This window comes from Balaenoptera musculus, chromosome X (genome assembly GCF_009873245.2).
Source record: "Balaenoptera musculus isolate JJ_BM4_2016_0621 chromosome X, mBalMus1.pri.v3, whole genome shotgun sequence".
NCBI classification, from domain to species: domain Eukaryota; kingdom Metazoa; phylum Chordata; class Mammalia; order Artiodactyla; family Balaenopteridae; genus Balaenoptera; species Balaenoptera musculus.
The window spans coordinates 14,176,244-14,195,247 of record NC_045806.1 but is presented as its reverse complement, the minus strand read 5'-3'; the positions used below and the strand labels follow the sequence as shown (position 1 = coordinate 14,195,247).

At 46.2% G+C, this 19,004-nt stretch overlaps 1 protein-coding gene and 1 long non-coding RNA gene across 3 annotated transcripts in view; one reads left to right on the top strand and one right to left on the bottom strand.

Annotated features, from left to right (window-relative positions):
- LOC118888421 overlaps positions 1 to 16,354 on the top strand; it is a 77,716-nt gene extending 61,362 nt beyond the window's left edge. Inside the window, exons 4-5 of one of the 2 annotated variants that reach the window (XR_005018288.1) lie at positions 13,502 to 13,557; positions 16,227 to 16,354. This is a non-coding gene — a long non-coding RNA (uncharacterized LOC118888421). Of the gene's footprint in view, positions 1 to 13,501; positions 13,558 to 14,658; positions 14,865 to 16,226 lie in introns of those variants that run through there. The other variant, XR_005018289.1, reaches the window with a different exon arrangement.
- Positions 1 to 19,004, bottom strand: part of NHS (NHS actin remodeling regulator) — a 344,790-nt gene that overhangs the window by 59,478 nt on the left and 266,308 nt on the right. The window lies entirely within an intron of this gene.

Below are 19,004 nucleotides of genomic sequence, written 5' to 3'. Positions count from 1 at the left end.
CCGAAGCTTTCAGTTGTGCACTTGGCAGACCCTGGGGCGGGACAGGGGTGGAGTCTGGGTGGAGTGGAGTAGAAATCCAGACTGCTGCATTCACAAGAGGAACTTGCTTAAGGCTGGAGAAAGGTTTGAAGTTTACGATACAGATAGGACAACCTTTGCCCCCAAGCCAAGGGATGGGAGACCTCGGGACACCAACCATCTGTCCGAGACCAGCCAGTTTCCTCTCTACACCCTCACTTCTCACTCTCTGACACAGTTGTTCGTGAACCTGGACAAGCCCCTGGCCAGCCGTGCTTCAGGGTGGGGTGAGGTCCTGCCTTCCAAGAAGGCAGAGAAGAGCCTCAGGAGTGAGTGGCAAAGCTTGCCCCAGCTCCAGTCTTCTGGCCGCAGGCCCTCAGAACTATAGTTCTGCTCACCTGCTCCCGATGCCCACTTGAACTTTGCCTCTCCCTTGCCCTGCTTTCTGTCTCCTGTGACCCCCGGCCCCCGACCCTCACTGTTGAACATTATCCTGCCCTCTACTTGCCATCTCCACTGTCTGCCATCTTTCAAAGCATTGCTTAGCTTCCCTAGTTTTGCCCAGGGAAGAGCACAGGCATTAAAGAACCCATTAAGGGGTGATTGGTGTTAAGGGAGGGAAACCACAGACAGTGCTGGTGAGGAGAGGGACACGGTCCTTGCGACTCCTCCAAGAGATCAAGGAAGAAGGCCTCCTTCCCCCAAACACAGCATTTCACCCAGTATGTCTTCTTCATGCACACACTGAGCCTAAGATGGAGGTCACCCGTGAGTCAAAGATAAATTCTTATGGAAGGCACTGTTCCTAAGCAGGAAGAGTCTGATTAGGAAGTTACTGCACAGAGGAACTCCTGAGCACCTGGGCAGCCTGCCAGCCTCAGGAAAGGCGAGAACTGCCCCAGTCTGCTTTACCCTCCAGACCTACCATCTGGACCAGACCTACCCTGCATCTCCCAGTCTCGTCCTCTCCTTCTGCTTTTCCTTTTTTTCCCAGGGTGTGATTTGGGGGCATTCTGTCCCACTGTTTATTCCTGTGCCCCAAACAAACTTTTGGTTCCCGTCCGATCCTTTTCTTTCTGAAATCTGGTCTACCATTTCACTTCGTCTGAGAAGCCTTACATAAAACATGACGCTCTACAGATAAAGCAGGAAGGCAAATGTAAAAGAAGGGAAGATAGATACTTTTGTAGAAGGGGGGGCGGGAATAGAAGAAAGAAAATTGGGAAAAACGCAGCCTTTTGATAATTAATCCCCCCCCTCCCCCGGCACTGCATTTACAGCAGTTGGTTTTGGTTTTGGTTTTGTTTTCTTAAGCAGTCTTTAGCAGTGTTGGTTTTTTTTCCCCCCTAGAATAATACATCATAACCACAAGGACCACCAGTAGAAACAAGGACATATTTCCAAAGATGCTAAAGAAACATCACGTGGACAGGGTCAAAGGGACAGTGCTATCTATGCCTCTAAAACAGTGCCATCAAATAGAACTCTGTGATGATGAAATGCTGTATTAGCTGTACAGTCCAATGTGGTAACCACTAGCCACACTGGCTACTAAGTACCTTTAATTTTTAATTTTATTTAATTTAAATTTAAATAGCCACAGGTAGCTATTGTATTGTACACAACCATAACCAGAGTGTACTATCTATCTGTTAATATTCTCTCACCCTCAGCTACAGAGCAGATTACTCCCTTTGACCTAGATTTATTCTCACTTGGTGTTTTATCTCCAAGAAGACTTCAAGCCCAAGGGTTAGAGATCCCAGGATTATCTTCCTGGGTAGGGGAAGAGTATTTTTAGGGGAAAGTTCTATGGGGCCAAGAATAAAGGCAGCAACTTTTCTTTCTTGCGTTACTCTATAACCTCAGCCCTTTCGTTGGAAACCGTAAGTGCTTGGCGAACCAGTCAGGGGTCATTGAGTCCTGAGGCCTCTTCAGGCCTCAGATGAGGTGTGGGAGGCCTTGGAGTAGAAAGGGTGGGCCACATCTAGATCAGAGCTCTCCTTCTCTCATGTGTAAAGCAGGGGGAAGTGCTGAAGACAGAGCCTTTATTTAGCCCCCCCTCAGAGGAATGCTGTGGTTCAGTGACCGGGACTGATTGAAAAGCCAGCCTCTCCCTGGATGCAGAGGTCAGCTCCCACCCAACAGGGCAGAGGTCATTACCAGACTCAACGGAGATGGCTGTGAATTCATCTACTAGTGACAGCTGGGAGAAGGGACAGAGCAGAAAGCTTGCCTGGTGGAAAGAAGAGGCAGAAGGTTCAGTGGGTATTTCCCTGAAGTAGAGGGACTTCTGAGCACCTCCTCTCCCAGGCTCATCCTTTCAGCAGGAAGGCAGAAGCCAGGATTTGGGGCTGGACCCAGGTGACCTGGGGGTAGACCAGAGAGTCTTATGGCCCCTCATTCCCTCAGCACCACAGACCAGACGCTCAGGGTCTTATATTTTGATAGCCCCTCAGAAACGAGGTTGAGTGGCCGTGGCCCCTCCATCTTTGTGTGGGGAACAGCTTTTGCTTTCAGTTTTGTCCTTTGGTTACAGAGCATCACCTAGTACTGTGTGTCCACCAGAGGCAGGCAGGCAGACAGGCACTAATGGAGCTCTTCTAGGGAAAACTATCCCATTTTCCTTCTTTAAAAAATCGATTCCTTTTCCTCAATAACAGTTCAACAAAAGTTGAATCCACTCATTCATAAGCTCGCTGTGCCACTGCCATTGCAAGGTTGTGCCACATCTTCAGGTTCACCCTGCCCCTTTTTCTTCCCTATTTAACAATTTCACCCTGGCTGAGCCATGCAAGATAGTAGGTTTGGTGCTCTTACTTAATGTTTGGTTTCATAAAAATAATACAAAGAGAAGCAAGAAGGTTTCTCCTCAGCTTATTTGGGTATACCCAGGGAACTGTCCGGTAGGCAGAATTCTTGGGGTAGCCCCCAAGATTCCTGCCTTCTCGTGTACATAACCTGTGTAGTCTCCTCCCCTTGAGTGTAGGTGGAATCTGTGAATTATGGGATTTTAAGATCCCTCTTCAGTTGACTTTGAGTTGATCAAAAGGGAGATAATCAGTGTGGTGTATCTGGCCTAATCAGGTGAGCCCTTAAAAAAAAAAGACAAGCAGAAGCAGCAATACTCTCCTGTTGGCCTTGAAAAAGCAAACTGCCACGTTGTAGAGAAGGCCAGGTGGCAAGCAGTGGGGCCTCTAGGAGCTGAGGGCCTCAGTCCCACAAACCTCAAGGAACTGAATTCTGCCAACAACCCAGAGGCCCCTGAGCCTCAGATGAGAACTCAGCCCCAACCAAAACTTTGATGGCAAGCCAAGGGGACGCTGAGCAAAAGACCCAGTTAACCCGTGCCCAGATTCCCGAGCCACAGAAATTTCAAGATCATAAATGGGCACTGTTTTAAGCTGCTAAGTTTGTGGCAATTTGTTGTATGATATTAGAAAAGGAATACACCCTCCCACTATTTTATCTGCTTCCCTAGAGCCAGTTGCTTGCCTTGCCTGGTATTTGTCCTCTCCTTCCTTTGTTACTCCTCCCAGGGAAGGGGCAGATAATGGCACAGGTGACAATGGGAAATAGGGCTATATGTCTTGTTTTTATCCCCTACACAGGAAAAAGGTTATGTGCACGTATCTTTTCCTGTCCAAGACTGTAGGCTCTTGCAGGGAGCTCCAGCCATATGCTAAGCACTACGCCAGGTGCGTTATATTCATGGTATCTTCACACCACCCAGAGATTAAAGTAGTGCTCCCGGGCTTCCCTGGTGGCGCAGTGGTTGAGAATCTGCCTGCCAATGCAGGGGACACGGGTTCGAGCCCTGGTCTGGGAAGATCCCACATGCCGCGGAGCAACTAGGCCCGTGAGCCACAATTACTGAGCCTGCGCGTCTGGAGTCTGTGCTCCGCAACAAGAGAGGCCGCGACAGTGAGAGGCCCGCGCACCGCAATGAAGAGTGGCCCCCGCTTGCCACAACTAGAGAAAGCCCTAGCACAGAAACGAAGACCCAACACAGCCATAAATAAATAAATAAATAAATTTAAAGTAGTGCTCCCATTTTACCAATAAGGAAACAGAAGCAGAAGCCCAGGGAAAGTGAGTAAATTTGCAAAGTCACACACCTGGCATGTAGAAGATCTGGGATTAGAAACCGTCTCTGGCTTCCAAGCTGCTGTTTTTTCCCAAACCAATATTGAGATAAATTTGCCTAAACTAAGGCTGATTGGGGGATGTGAAGCGGCTGTCTGCCACATGAAAAGTATCTAGTGCTTCTCAAAAAAATAAATAAATAAAGGATTCATAACTGCTACTCTGTCATCCATAGCATTAGGTGTAACCAAGAACTGAGTGAATCTTTCACAAAGTGCCCAGGAGATGTGTCGTATTCCAGAAATACAAACAGCACTACAAACAGATACCATAAAACCAAACTGCTGAAAGAAAATGCCATTGTAGGAAACGTCCACAGGGCAGTGAAAAGTCTTTCTAGACTGAACTTAGCTGATCCCCCTGTCAAACTCTGAAGATAATGGGATTGTCTAGACCTTGACTCGTAGTGATGTATTGACAGCATGGATATGGTCACTGGGTTCATCTGAAATGAGCTGACTTGAGGAAGATTGGTGTCTGCCCCTCTCTTGGAAAGGCCAGGGTCATTTCTTTTTTTTTCTTTTTTTTAAGTATGTACGTATGTATTTATTTATTTAGGCTGTGCCGGGTCTTAGTTGCGGCATGCGGGATCTTTTAGTTGCGGCGTGCATGCGAGATCTAGTTCCCTGACCAGGGATCGAACCCAGGCCCCCTGCATTGGGAGCGCAGATTCTTAGCCACTGGACCACCAGGGAAGTCCCCAGGTTCACTTCTAAGGACAGGTAGAGGCTCGGCTTTAGGAATTGTTGGGAAGGGGTAAAAATCAAGGGCGAATACAATCTTGCGCCATGCCTCTCCAGACCCCAGTCTAGGGTTGGTACTTGTTCAGTACTGCCTTTCCTGGCCTCATGAGCTTATCACTCCCTTAAAGCTTTACTGCCTTTAAGAGGAGTGCAAAATGCTTATTCTTGGCCTCTCTTCCTAGAAGGCCCCTCTACCCCGAGGCCCCACACCTGCCGCTGGCTCTCTCCACAAGCTACTCCTTCTTCCTTTTCCCAGGCGCTCAAGAATTTAAAAGGGGAAGGCGACAGCTGAAATCAAAGTCTGAATGTTACATGTCGTGAAAATTTCAGAAAAATGTGCAAAGTGACTCTGACATGGAATTTCTACCCCTTCAGGGGAGGGGAAGAGATTTCTTTAAATGTTCTTAGAGTGTCTACAGGACTAACTACCCACATGTACCTTGCTAACCTTCCTTCCTGCCCTTCCACCCATCACACCCACCCCCATCACACCGCTTTCTTGCTGGGAACACAAACCATCCATCCCAATGCCCTCTGACAGAAAGCAGCAAGGAACATGTTTAGCACATCACTATATTAATGAGCATCTGAAATTGCATCACAGATATGTCGGCGGTTTGCTCTCTGGGTCCCTGCTAGGCTGCAGCCGATCCTCAGCAGTCACCAGCTTGGTAAGCAAAATGGAAATCTACTCAGGGTCTCTGGTGCTACTGCCTGACTTCCCAGATCCGTTAGGGAGCAAGGGAGGGGATTTCACCACTCGAAACTATTCATTCTCTCCCTCCCTCCCTCCCTCCCTCCCTCCCTTCCTTCCCCCCTCCCTTCCTTCCCCCCTCCCTTCCTTCCCCTCACCAACTCTGCTTGGCAGTGTGGAGGAGGGAGCACCAAGGCTCCTGCTACCTGTTGAACAACCCAGCGCCAGAGCCAGGTGCCCACAGTCTGTCCCTGCTGGGCTTCCTTTTCCGCAGAACCACAATAATTCAGACTTGTTCCCCACTGTGGACAAAGCATCCAACATGGACCCCTCAGCATCAGAAAAATCTAGGCTTCCTGACAAGTTCTAGCACCCACAGAATAGGAGAATGTGGCTGTGTATTTATTTATGCACGAAAAGGAGCCAGAACGATTTTTCCCATATAAATATTTCTCTAACTAACTTCTAAAACGAAATGATGCTTCACACTAGGAGTACTGTTTAATTATTGCTGCTGTTGTTTCAATGTTCGACATCCTGTGGAAAGATCACCAGAAGCCTGGGTTCTACTTGCAGTTCTGTGCCCGTGGGCAAGTCACTGAACGTTCCCAGGATTCAAGTTCCCCATCTTTACAAATCAGGGTTTGGCCTTCCTGCTGTCTGACGGAGTCCTGTCTGCTCTGTTTATGCCTCTGCTTTCTACCAGTCACCAAAATTAAATGAGGTTGCATCATCCCCCCAAGAAAGACTCTGTATTCAAGCTATGGCAGGATGCACTGGGGGAAAGACCCTGGGCTCTGGGATGGAACGATGGGGATTCAGCACAGCAGCAGTGGATCCAGAACAAGTGACTGAAATCTTTGGGCCTCTGTAAGTGGGGATCCTAGAGCCTTCACAGAATGGTTCTTAGGATCCAGGGAAATGATAAAGTCCTTGACAGGTCCCTACTTACTAAATATTAGTTCCCGTTCCTGCGGTGGGAACAGAAGAAGATGAAGAAGCCAGGATTGGGGTCCGAGTTCAAAAGACGAAAGTCTGGAGCTCTCCAACTTCCTGTTTTCTTTATTTTCCTGTCTTCATTTTTGTAAACAAAAATGAGGCTACTAGAGATCACTCTTGGTGGGGGGTGGGGGGGTGTCTTACAATCTGGAAACTGAAAAGAAAGCTGCCTACAACCAGGGAGCCTGTGACCTCTCTGACAGGTTGGATGTCCCTGGTCTCTGATACTGGTTGACTTGGGCAGCATTCAGTGTAATGACTTAGAGATCCTAATTCTCTGAGTCACTGTCAGAGCTGCAGCACTATATGTTCTCCTTGGAAACGGTTTATAATTTTCTTGTTTATCTGTGGGTCATTCTGCTCTCATGTTCTACACCATGCACTTCCTCCAGAATGTAAGCACGTAGCCATCTGTCACAGCTCAGCTATTGTCAGAAAATTCCTTTAGGCATCTAGCAGAGTCATTGGATTCTACTACTGAAGAGACCTCGGAAATTATGGCGTTCTGTGTCTTTTCAAACCACAGGGCGTGACCCTTTAGTGGATTGTGAAATCCATTCAGCAGATCAAGACTAGCATTTTTTAAACAATGAAATAGAAGAGAGTAGAACAGAAAATACCACAATGCACCTCATGTAGTATTGTTTCGTGACGCTCTTGGTTCTGTCACACATGTGTGCATTTGTATGTGTGTATGCCGGGGTGTGATGTAAACATGTATTTCTTGCTCTGGGCAGCAGTCAACACACTGAAAGCTACTGTTTAGGCCACCCCTCTCAGGTACTGAGGAGGAAATCAAGGTTCAAAGATATGACCCAAGATCACAGAGTTGATTTTTGGCAGAGGCAAAAACAAAGCTTAGGTCTCCTGACCCCGGGTCCATGCACTTCCCTTGGCAACGTTCAGCCTGGCCGCTGCGCCCTTCATCTCTCTCAGTGCTTATTTGCTATCTATCACATCTATCAGGTTGTCCTTCCGAAAACAAAACCTGAAACTCACAACACACGCTTTTCACCTGTCATCTAAGAAAGCAGCCATTTTAATTCTGGGATGCCAGAAACGCTTCGGCCCAGGGAGCAAAGACCAAGTTTCCCGGGGGTGCTGACGTGCCCAGCCAGCAGACCGCACATTGAGTAGCACTAGTTATAGATGCTGAGGCAGCAAGGTAGGTATTAGATTGAACAATACTAAATTAGTGATATTCAACTGTTTTGCTCTACAAAAACCAGCTCAATAGCGCAGTCTGATAATTAGATCAACCCCAAGGTTAGCTTTACCAGAGGGGCCATGATGTTCTCAGACAGTGGTAAAGCGCCTGCTTTCCAGCAAACCTGGGCTGAAAATGACCAGTCCATCACCAAGTCATGACACCTTTGTGCCAGTTTTCAAGACTTGCGTGCCTGAGCTTCAATCAGAGTGGGAGCCTGGCTCCACGCTTGCCTCGTCAGCCCCACACCCCTTAAAGAGACACTGGCAGTTTTACATGTTTGCCAACAAGTTAACGTATAGAAAAGATAATACCGATCAGAAATAAGGAATTTGATCTTTCAGGAGAGCCAGATGGATAGCTAAGGAATACTTCAAAGATTCAGAAAAGGGTGAATTGTCACAAAGCTATTTTCATTATTTGCAGAGAACCAGGTGAGGCTGGTTACAGGGAAGACATGAGTATCAGCTTTTGGTATTCTTGGTTCCTTGAAAGCAGGAAAATGGAGAGGAAGGAAGGCACTCTACCCACAAAGATGAACACAGTGTTTTAAAGTCCCTTCATTCCTGCTCAAACTACAGATGTGATGTTATGAACACAGGTACCTTTGACATTCCAGGGAAGAAAGTGGAGCTGGAGTGGGAGAGGCAGATCAGAAAAAGCATGTGAAAATCACCTTTCTATTCAGGAGACACTGCATACAGCCACTGGATGTAAGAGGAAAGGGTTCTTTCTGTTTCCATTATGGTGCACAGAGACTCTCTGGTCCTCTTGGACAGATGCCCTTGGCTTGGTTAAACCATGAAGCAGTAAGGTAATTAGCACATGACACCCAGTTACACATGCTAATAAATCTCTTCTCCTAGGTAGAGGTTAGTCTCTTAAAATTTACTTAGAGATCATCAGCAATGATGGAAAATTTAAAAATACTTACAAAAGGTCCCACATACCACCTCCACTGCACCGCACTTAGAATTACTTACTTGCTAATTAGTATCTTCATAGGTAGAGAAGTGATGCCCTTTATTGGGCCAACAAAGAAGGAATAAATACATGAGCCTGCAAGCCAAAAGGAATTCTTTTCCAAGGACCTTTCCACTCCCAAAGCCAAGACGTTTATAATGAGTTGTGTGCTCTCTATAAAAGACACACATAGTTAACACATGATATATTGAATCTGGAGTCAGAAAAGATGTGTTGTCTTTTGACTCAGCCTGAGTCTAGCCCAGTCTGCAGCAATACTGAAGGAGGCCCACTCTTCACGGACAATGGCTCTTTCTCTATCTGCCCGGGGAAGACAGGCTCAGAGAATGGTTCCCCAGGACAGGCATTGAGGCGAAGGTTCAGGAGGTGATACTAAGAAGCTACCAGTAGGGGGAGGAAGGAAGTGAGAAAGGGAAGGGAAGGAAGCCAATAAAGGGTGTACGTATGAGCATGTTATCATGGTGGGTAACTGGGGCTGGATCACCTTCGGGGAGCTAGTGCAGAACACACCCCTTAGAGGCGAGGGAGTTGGGATATTTCTCTACCACTTCCTATCAATCACTGGTTGAAGGCTGCCTAGGTGCCAAAACAGTATTTCCCTGGTACTTCTAGAAAAGCAGGCTCCTTAGTCAGAGAAAGAATGCAGGTCGTGGGAGCTGTAAGTCAGGCTGCTGTGCACTAAACTAATAAGGGTAAGGGAATATGGACAGAGCACTAATAGTCTTGGGGGTTTTAGGAATGTGACCCTTAGAGAACAAGCATTTGCATTTCAGATTTGGGATGTCTTGATTGCTCACCTGGCTAATTTTTAAAGTTCTCCAATGCCACAGTAGCTTAAAATGGATTTGTTGTCAAAATCCCCCAAGAGTGGCAGTGAAAAACCCCTGGTCAGACAACTCTGGATCCTGGTTGGAACATTAGCTGGGAGGGCCATGGCCTGGAGGCCTGGCTGAGGGGAGGCTGCCTTCTGGAGAGGCATGGACTAGGTGCCCTGGCTATGCCCAGGGTCCTGCCTCCTGTGTGGCATTGAGTAGGTCACTGGACCTCCTACAGTCTCTTTCCTCCTCTGGAGTTTTAGGCATGATATGGTAGCCCAGGTTCCTCTTGCATATTTGCTGCCCCAGACCTGGAATCAGCCCTTTTCTCCAAGAAGTCCTGGCTCTTCTCGGAGGGAACAGGCTTTAGAGACCACATTCCGCATGCCAGGGGTATTCATTGTTGCTGGGTTGTCATTGACTCTAAGCTTCTTCAATAGACAAGACTAGAAAATATGTAAATTTTAGAAGGTGAAGATAAATCATGAGTTGAAACTGCTATTTCCAGTTCAAATCTAAGATTACGGGTTTCAATTTAACTTTCTTGATTTTATAATTGATCTCTTTTCTCTTATGCTGAAAATCTTGATTCTTAACGACAGTGGCATAATTTCTTACTTGAGTAGTCTCAAAATGACTACAATAAGACAACTGAATTCAGTTTTAGATACCTTTTTGTTTTGCTTTTTGTCTTTAGGATATTTTCTACTAGAGATGGACAGTAAGAAATACTTTGTTTAAAAGTCACATGAAATGATTGAAGGTGTTGAATACAATAATTGTTAAGGTTCTGTATATTCCTTTGGGTGCATGAAATGAGAAAAACAAGAGAGGCTCCTGACTGCCCCATTCAGGTGGATCTAGTTCGTAAATAACTAAAATCCGTCTAAAGCTTCTGCATTTTTAACTTACAGCTTATTGGAGAAAAACATACAAGCCTTCTTGCCCTTCACGCTCATCTGCCCCATGTGTTGCCATGTTTAGAAAACTAGGAGTTCCTTCCCTTCCCTCCTTGTCTCTGGGGTGTTCTGCCACTGGCCCTCGGAGGAGCTGGACTGGCTTTGTTGAGTAACAGCACAGAGAAGTCCACGTGGTGATGAGGAGAGCCTTTAATCTCCAGAAGACTTGAAAACTCAAGCCTGGAGGTCTTGACATTTAGCCCAGAGATCAAACACATATGTTGGTACCTGCAGGGAAAAGGGAAATGAACTAGCCATTTTTGAATCCAGAGCCTCTGATGGAAACTCCATAAGCAATGGCAGAATCTGCTGAAGGCCGTGGGCCCGTCAGGAGCTGAGTAGCCTGTCTAGGGAATCTCTCTAAGGATGTGGGTGAGTGGACCACACACAGGGATCAGACTACTTCACCTATGAATGTCTGTAAATGAGCCCAAATACCAAGACACTAGGCTGTACCATATGAAATGGATATTTTTGTAGGTCAAAATAGTTAGAAATATTGTTGATTTCATATGGTTCAACTGTATAGCTCTTAAATAAGCAAGTGAGAATCCAAGAACTCAACAATCTTTCAAAATAGATAAATGACAGCCTACTTCTCCCTCCCAGGTTTAAGGCATTTGTCATGTTTCTCTTCTCAGGTTGATTTGCTAAGGAGGCAGGTAGAGTGAGAGGAAAAGAGAGAAAAAAGTTATAGCAGGCAACTGGTTCTAGGGGGTCGCATTAGAGGACAAGGGACTTGGGCCCCAGTGCTGGCTGGCACAGTTCAGAGGCTCACCAGTAGATCTTGACCCCAGTCCCGCCGAGCGTACCGGAGTCCCTGTCTAATCACACTTGGGTCTGGGAAATGGAATGTGTAACCTCTTATTAAGTTCAAGGTACATACTGTGCAGATGTACTTTAAAGAGAAGGAGATGCCATCAGTGCCCTGAGGAATTTCTAACCTGGTAGCCACATTAGACAGATTAGATGATGAGCCCAATGGGATCAAGTGTGCCCCCTGAGAAAGGTACAGAGTGCCATACAGGTCTAAGAGAAACGCTCTCTGGTTCGGGAAGGGGTACAGGGAAGAGGTAGTCTTGAAGTGGAGGCAGAGTTGATGGATAGAATTAGCAGGGAGGTTGGAAAACGCTGGAAGAGAACCGTATGAAATTTCCATTTTGAGGTAAGAAACGTCTGAATATTGGCAATTTCCTATGAGGCAACCCAATATGAAGGTTGGAAAGAGTGTCAGTGCAGGTCCCGGGAGGAGTTTACTGCCGCTGGACCAGGGATTGTGTGAAGCAAAGGGGGCAGGTTAGGGGCTGCCAAGAAGGAAGACAACACTACTTAGTGAGCATGATGTGCATGGACTAGACCCTGAGTTAGGCTCTGGATAATATCATTTGGTTCCCACAGTAAACCCAGGAAACATATTTGATTATCTCTAATTTGCTGAATAGGCATAGCGAGGTTAAGAAATTGCCCAAGGCCCCAAAGATTATAAATGGTAGAGCCAGGACCTCAAAGTGAGTACATCTGAGTCCAAAGCCCCACACCACTTTCTACCTTGCTACCCCGCTTTCTAACCCACACCACTGCCCGACACAGGAGCAGATATCTGTGTGGGAAGGCCACGGTCATCCTGGAAAGGAAGACTGAAGTCATTCAGTGGAGACCCCTGCTGGCCGGGTTGAGGAACCTGCTATATAACGGGGAGTGTCTTAGGTACCCCAAAGCAGAGCTCAAGACAAGCTGTTTAAGGATAGAGATGGGCTTCCTTGTTTATTTTTTGCATCTTCCAGCTAAGCAACGGTCTAGAATATGGACCTGTATGTTATAGGAGCTCAAGTATTTTGGTTGAATGGATGCGATTCAAGTCCATAAATGGTTCAAGCTATACATCTTTGTGACCCTTTCTCTCTCCTTTAATCTACCTTCTTTCTTTTCCTGATCTCTTTCCTCCCAGATAAATTCTACTCCATGTCCAGCTCAAGTTGTACCTTCTCCATGAATCCATTCAAGATTCATGGACCCCAGGGCCCAATAGGTTCATTCATTTATTGAGCAATGAGTGATGAAGGACTTCCCATGTGCCAGGCACTGTGCCGGGCACTGCCAGTGACTGATAAACATGACAGACACAGTCCTTGCCCTCATGGAGGTCACATCCAGGAAGGAGGAAGGCTAGGAAGTAAAAATTGACTGATAAGGAAGGATGTAATCAGGTAATAATAGGCACTCTGATGAAATAAAGCAGGGGGGTGAGAGAGAGCAAGGCTACTGGGAGGCATGGCATGGAGTAAATGACAGTAGATGACCAGGAAGGCCTGAGATTCTCAACTAGGCATCAGAGATACCAAAGTAAGGGAGAGAGAGAGGGTACCTGTCCATATGGCGCTGACCTCTAGAGGAATGACCTCTTCCTCTAGTTGAGTGTGGCAGTCTGGCCTAGCTAGTTACCAAAGTCATTTCCTCTTTTTCGGCACACAGCTGGACTACATTTCCCAGCCTCCCTTACAGTTGGGTGTAGCCATGTGTTGAGGTCTAGCAGTAGCATGTGAGCAGAAGTGATCTGCACCACTTCCAGCATAGCTCATAAAAATCTCCCACATGTTTTCCTTCATGTTCTTGAGACCTTAGAAGCCATATACTGAAGATGGTAGTTTCACAAGATAAAAAAGAGCCTGGATCCTTGAGCTCCGGCTAGGAGAGGAGCTACCCACCAGTGAAGAAAAACCCATTTTGGACATTATGCAAGCGAAGAATAAACCTGAATTTTATTAAGCCAGTGAAATATTGGGGGTTATTTGTTTTGACAGCTCACATTACACTAATTCACTGAAGTCACTGTGTCATTGCCATGGCTATTCATTTGACCCATTCTCAGCCTAGGACATGGTCTTATCGTATTACTGTTTACCTTTGTACTCTTAGTTCACTTTTTCTTTCTGTAGGTCGCACCCCCTCAACTCAGATGGCAACAGTGCAGTCAGAGGCCTGCCCTTCTGAGGTGAGTGCTTTGATATCTTATCTGCTCATTAAAGTGGGATTCCACTTTCACTGCTGTATCATGTCAGTGGATGCTTTTATGGCCCTTTGAGTCATTTGTACTTTTAGGTAGGGGAATGATCGACGTTTTCTCTTTTAGTGGGCTTAGAAGACATGTTTTCTAGACTACCACAAATACAATCCTTCCCCAAATTATGATCATTTCTGAATTGGTGGGGCCTGGGTCAGTATGACAGTGCTGCTTATACAGTTGTAGCTGCTTATTTCCCTGTCAGACTGTTTACTTTTTCAGGACAAAGAGTATTTCTTGTCTGTATCTCAGCACGAGGCACAGTCAGGCACATAGTAGGTGCTCAGTAAATGCTTGCTGAAGGAACGAATAGGGAATAGGGTTATTTAATGTTGTTAAACACACTGATGTGCTATGGAAATAATCTGCACAAGGTTTTGTTCTTCAAGGAGCATCTTTAAAGCCACCCCGTCAATTTACAGTCAGCATTAACAAAAGCTTTTCCGTGAAGACCAAATGCATAGAAGTCAGGCTGAATTCCCAGTTGCTCCGGGGCGTCCACAGAAATGAGGATTGTGCAGGAGGGCACACTAAGTAGGAATCTGCTTTCCTGCTGCTTTGCTAAGTGCTGGCTTTTCCCCACCTTTGTTCTTTCTTCCCAAACTCTACCTCCAAATTATCTCTGGGAGTCGTCTACAGGCAGAGTCATTCTTTATCCTGACACACGCCTCCCTAAGTCACCTACCCAGTGAAAGCTGCAAGCACCCACTTAGCCAAAATACTGGGCTCGATTTCTCTCCAAAGCCAATACCCAGGCAGTGCACGCGCAGCTGGGTATTGGCCTTGGAGAGAAAGGCAATGCCTTCTCAGTGCCCTCGGAGCAAGTCGCCCAGCCCCACACAGGCTCTCGCCTTCACACTGCCCTCCTGCTCCAGATAGCAACTTTCTTTGAGTGTCACAAAGCAGAGCTTCACTGGTCAGAGACACCAAGGCCAGACTGATATGGCAAAAGAGCAAGATCAGGAAAAGAACAGGCCATACTATAACCTTGAAGAGTAAAGAAATTATTTTATTGTTGTTTTTCTTTTACAGCCTCAGACCCATGCAGCAGTAGGAATTGAGGTTAAAACACAGATGCCACTAACCTGCAAACCAAATGGCATGAGTCAATGACACCAGCTCCGAGACCTGTTTTGAGCCCAAGCAATGGTCCAAGTCGCACATAGGTCACCTTGCTTGATCTAACAACAGATCAACCTCAGAAAGAGGCATTTTTGACAGAATTTCACCCACTGAAAAAACAGCTGGCTAGTCCGTTTCTTTTCCCAGTAATAAATGAGAAGCATTTATTATTTCATTACACTTACCCAACCCATAGACCACCTTCTAAACTGGCTGTTTCCCGAAAGTTGCCAGTGAATTCAATCAAAGGTATAGATTCAGTCCTGTGTAGACATGGGACAGACCCCTTTTAGTGGGCTGTCATGGGGCCTCCTTCTGTCATTTCTGCAGGGAATTAATTAGATATTAGGGCAAGGATGTTTACATGAAGAGGTGAAGATAGTGGAGAGAAGGCAAGTAGTACTTAAACAAAACGTGGCGATCTCATTTTAGTTAAGAATGAGGTTCAGCCAGTGTTCTCTCTTTTTAAAAAAACCTTTCTTTTAAAGGCTGTCAAAGCAATAGCTTCGGTGAGCACAACATTTATTTACCTTTTATCCACGCATAAAGGTTTGTTCTTTCCAGAACAATAGCCACCTGGGACAAGTGACATGCAGAGATGTCCAGATTCCCATCTCTCTCACCACTGTGTCAGCTTACCAGTGTGCCCTCCCAGGTCTTCTTTAGATATTGGCTACTGGCTAAAAGCCCATTCCAGAAATACCAGTGTCCTGTGTGGTAGGGTTTTCTGCAAACCCACAGAAAGCAGGATCTACTGGGACTTTCCAGGCAAACTGCCTTTTCAGGGGTAGCAGACTCCAGAAGTTCCCTCCTCCTGGGGTGCATTCAAGCCAGTGGCCCGGAGCAGACCGTTCAGGGTCTGAACTGTAGGACTGTCAGGGTCTTTCTAGTAACAAGTATGGACTTGAGCTTTTGTATTTATTTGGATAGACCCCAAAAGGCTCATCTCAACAATTAAGAAAATCCTAGTTGAATATTTACTTGTTAGCTAGGACTCACAGACCGTTAGGCCCTCCCTTCGCCTCCTGCTTCCCTGGACTGCACGTCTCCATCACTCTCTTACTCCACTTCCTTTCTCTGTCCCCTTCACACTCCTTTCCTTTTTGTCCTGGGCGAGGGCCTGGGTCTCTAACAGACCAAGACTAACCTGCCCTTTTTGGATATGTTACATTTTTCAGCCTGTAAAGAAAGTCCTGGTGGTGGTGTTTTTTTGTTTTTTTTTTTGTTTGTTTGTTTTTTTCCCATTTGGTGTACAGGGCCAAAGTAATAGCTATTATGGCCATGACAAGAATGAAATCACTGAGTACTGAGAAAAATCAAACCAAGAAAGGAATGACTTGTCATTCTCTGATCTTCACTCTTTCTTTATCCATTAACACACACACACAACAACGATGCTCACGCAACAGGTATTAGTCAGGCACCTGCATGGCCCGCCATTGAGTAATGTTCACCTCTGTTCCTACAACTTATTTCAGGCCTGCTTCTCCCACTTTCACGTGCGGAGGATAATCGTGATGTCGACAACAACTTGCCGTCTTTCTCTGAATATTCATTCAACAAATAATTACTGTGCAGCCACTGAGTGCTGTCCCTGCCTGAGGCACTGAGGTATGAAGTCCCTGTCCTCCTGGAGACAGAGGGGACAAATAAACACATCGATACGATATCAGGTGGTATATGTTCTGTGAGGAAGCAAAGAAGTGGGGTAAAGGACTGAAGAGTGGTGTAGCAGACGAGCTCGGTGCCTTGCCAGCATCCCCGCGGCATTCACCTGGGCACGCGGAGGCCGCTTCCCGTGAGCCCCTGAGGCCCTCTGCCTGGGGGCAGTTATTTTTCTGGCCATGGGACAATACTTGGCCCACAAGCAGGGTAAGCAAGAAGTATTAGAGAACGTCTTTCTCACTTTCCTCATCTCATAGTTACGATATCTCCTTTAATCCTTTCTTTCACTACTTCCTCCAATTGGTTCACTTCTCATTTCTCTGATGGCTCTTTTTCTGAGAGTTCTGCCACTTAAATAAAATGCGTCTACCACTGATTGGGGCAGGGAAGCTGGACTGTCCACAGCCCTGCTTAGGGAGGCAGCCTCCAGGGGAAAAGCAGCAGGCTCCCTGCAGTGGCGCCCCCCTCCCCCAAACTTTTTTAAAAGATGGGAGACAGATCATTTTCTCTTGCTCCATCGCCATCATCATTGTCAAGGACACCTTCTCCTGAGAACCCATTATGTGCCAAACTTCGGGCCATTTGTTTAACCTTCATCATCTCTGACCCTCACACCAACTCTGAAAACCAAACAGTAACTACAGCCCAGCCCAGGGAGGCAACCTTCCCTCCTACGGCAGATGAGGCGCTCCCCTCATGCCTCTGGCTACACAGGACACACCGCAGCAGCGATTCCCGTGGCCACAGTGCCCTCACCATGCATTCTGGGCCCTGCCAAGGCAGTTACTTTGATCCTGAATAGGAGACTCCAGATCACAGGGGATGTGGAGTTCTTTTTAGGCAGCTGGCATGAGCTTAGCACAGAGGCCTCCCGGAGCAGGACTGCTTTGCTGCCTCCTGGGAGGTTCATCATCAAAACTTCCTGCCCTGACCCACACTGTGACTCTCTCCATTTGTGCTCCTGGCTGGAGCTACCAGGTAACCGACATCGGAGTCTATTAGTGCTTCATTTGGCTCAGAGTTCCTTCTGGAGGAGTTGGCATCTAAAAACTGGTTAGCAATAAGTGAGCCCTGAGGTGATAACTATTAAGGCCTGAAAGGTAGGCAGAACTGGTCTGTGGTCTGTGTGGGTGGTCCCCAGGAAGTCCCTTAGCGTCTCTAGGATTTAGGTTTCTGTCAGGCTGGAAGCGATCACAGATAGTTTTTAGGGCTCCGTTTTACCCCTTTCTTGTCCTTAGTGCTTACCAAATGTCTATGTGTACATCTACATTTTCAGCTTCCTATGTAGTCAGACTGAGGCCAAATGACAGAGTGTCAGCTACTAGCCAGTGGGACACAGGCAGAATTAATGTACACCACTTCAAGGCTTGGTCCTTATAAAACCTCCCAGGAGCCTTGCTTCTCTCTTTTCCTCCACTGCTTGGGAACTACACATTCCAGGCTTACATCAGACTTTGTGTGAGGAAGAAATAGAACTATTATTGTATTAAAGCACTGAGCTTTGTTGGTTTATCTGTTAGCATAGCATAGTGTAGCCTATCCTGACTAATACATTTTCTTTTATTCTGCCTATTCATTCATTCATCCATTCATTCATTCACTCACTCGTACTTTCAGATGTCATTCATTCACTTGATATTAATTAAGTGCCTACTACATGGCTAGACAGTAGTACTTTAGCATGAATAAACCTTGGGTTCTTCCCCTGGAGAAGAGGTGGATATCTAGGTGAGGAGATGGAGATGGAGATGGGAGCAGAGACAATAATAATACAGTGTGGTAAGTGTGTACAGGGTGCATAACATTGTGTTATGTGCAGAGAAATAGATATTCAGAGGCCTTTACCTTTAGAAAACTTCAACTATACTCTTTCTAGTTTCATTCTTTATCCTTTTTTCTAGACAGTGCTCACCCCTGCATACTGTGCCAGTTCTAAAAAAAAAAAAATACAAACTGCATTTACCACCACTCTCTCCTTCCTACCAGCCCATCATTCCAAATCCATCTTCCTGAAGTGCCATTTCTATAGGTCATGCCCCCGTCTGAAAATCATTCAGGGGTCTTTCTTTCATTGCCCACATAAGGTCCAAACTCCTTAATTTGGCATTGATCCAGTTCTGAGCTATCTTTCTAACATTATTTTCCTCTTCTCCTTCAACCAGATTGGCATAATCCATGTCCAACAACCCACACCATTGGTGATCCCACTCCCATGTCTTTTCTCACACCACTGTTTGTTTCCTCAGAACTCCCCTCCTTGTCTGCCTAAGTCCCTTCTTCTCTTCAGAGTCCCACCTCAAGTGATATCTTTGGTCTTTCTGTCTACCCCAGTCTATAGTATTAATATATTCAGCAACTTAGATGAAATGGACAATTCCTTGGAAAAAAACTAGCAAGGGACAGAGAAAAGAGAAATAGTCCTGTATGTCCTAAAGAAATTGAATTCTTAATCAAAACCTCTCCCACAAAGGAAATTCCAGGCCCAGATGGCTTCACCAGTGAATTCCATAAAACATTTTAGGAAGAAATAATCCGATTTACAAAAATTCTTTCAGAAGATAGAGCAGAACGTTTCCCAGTACATTGTATGA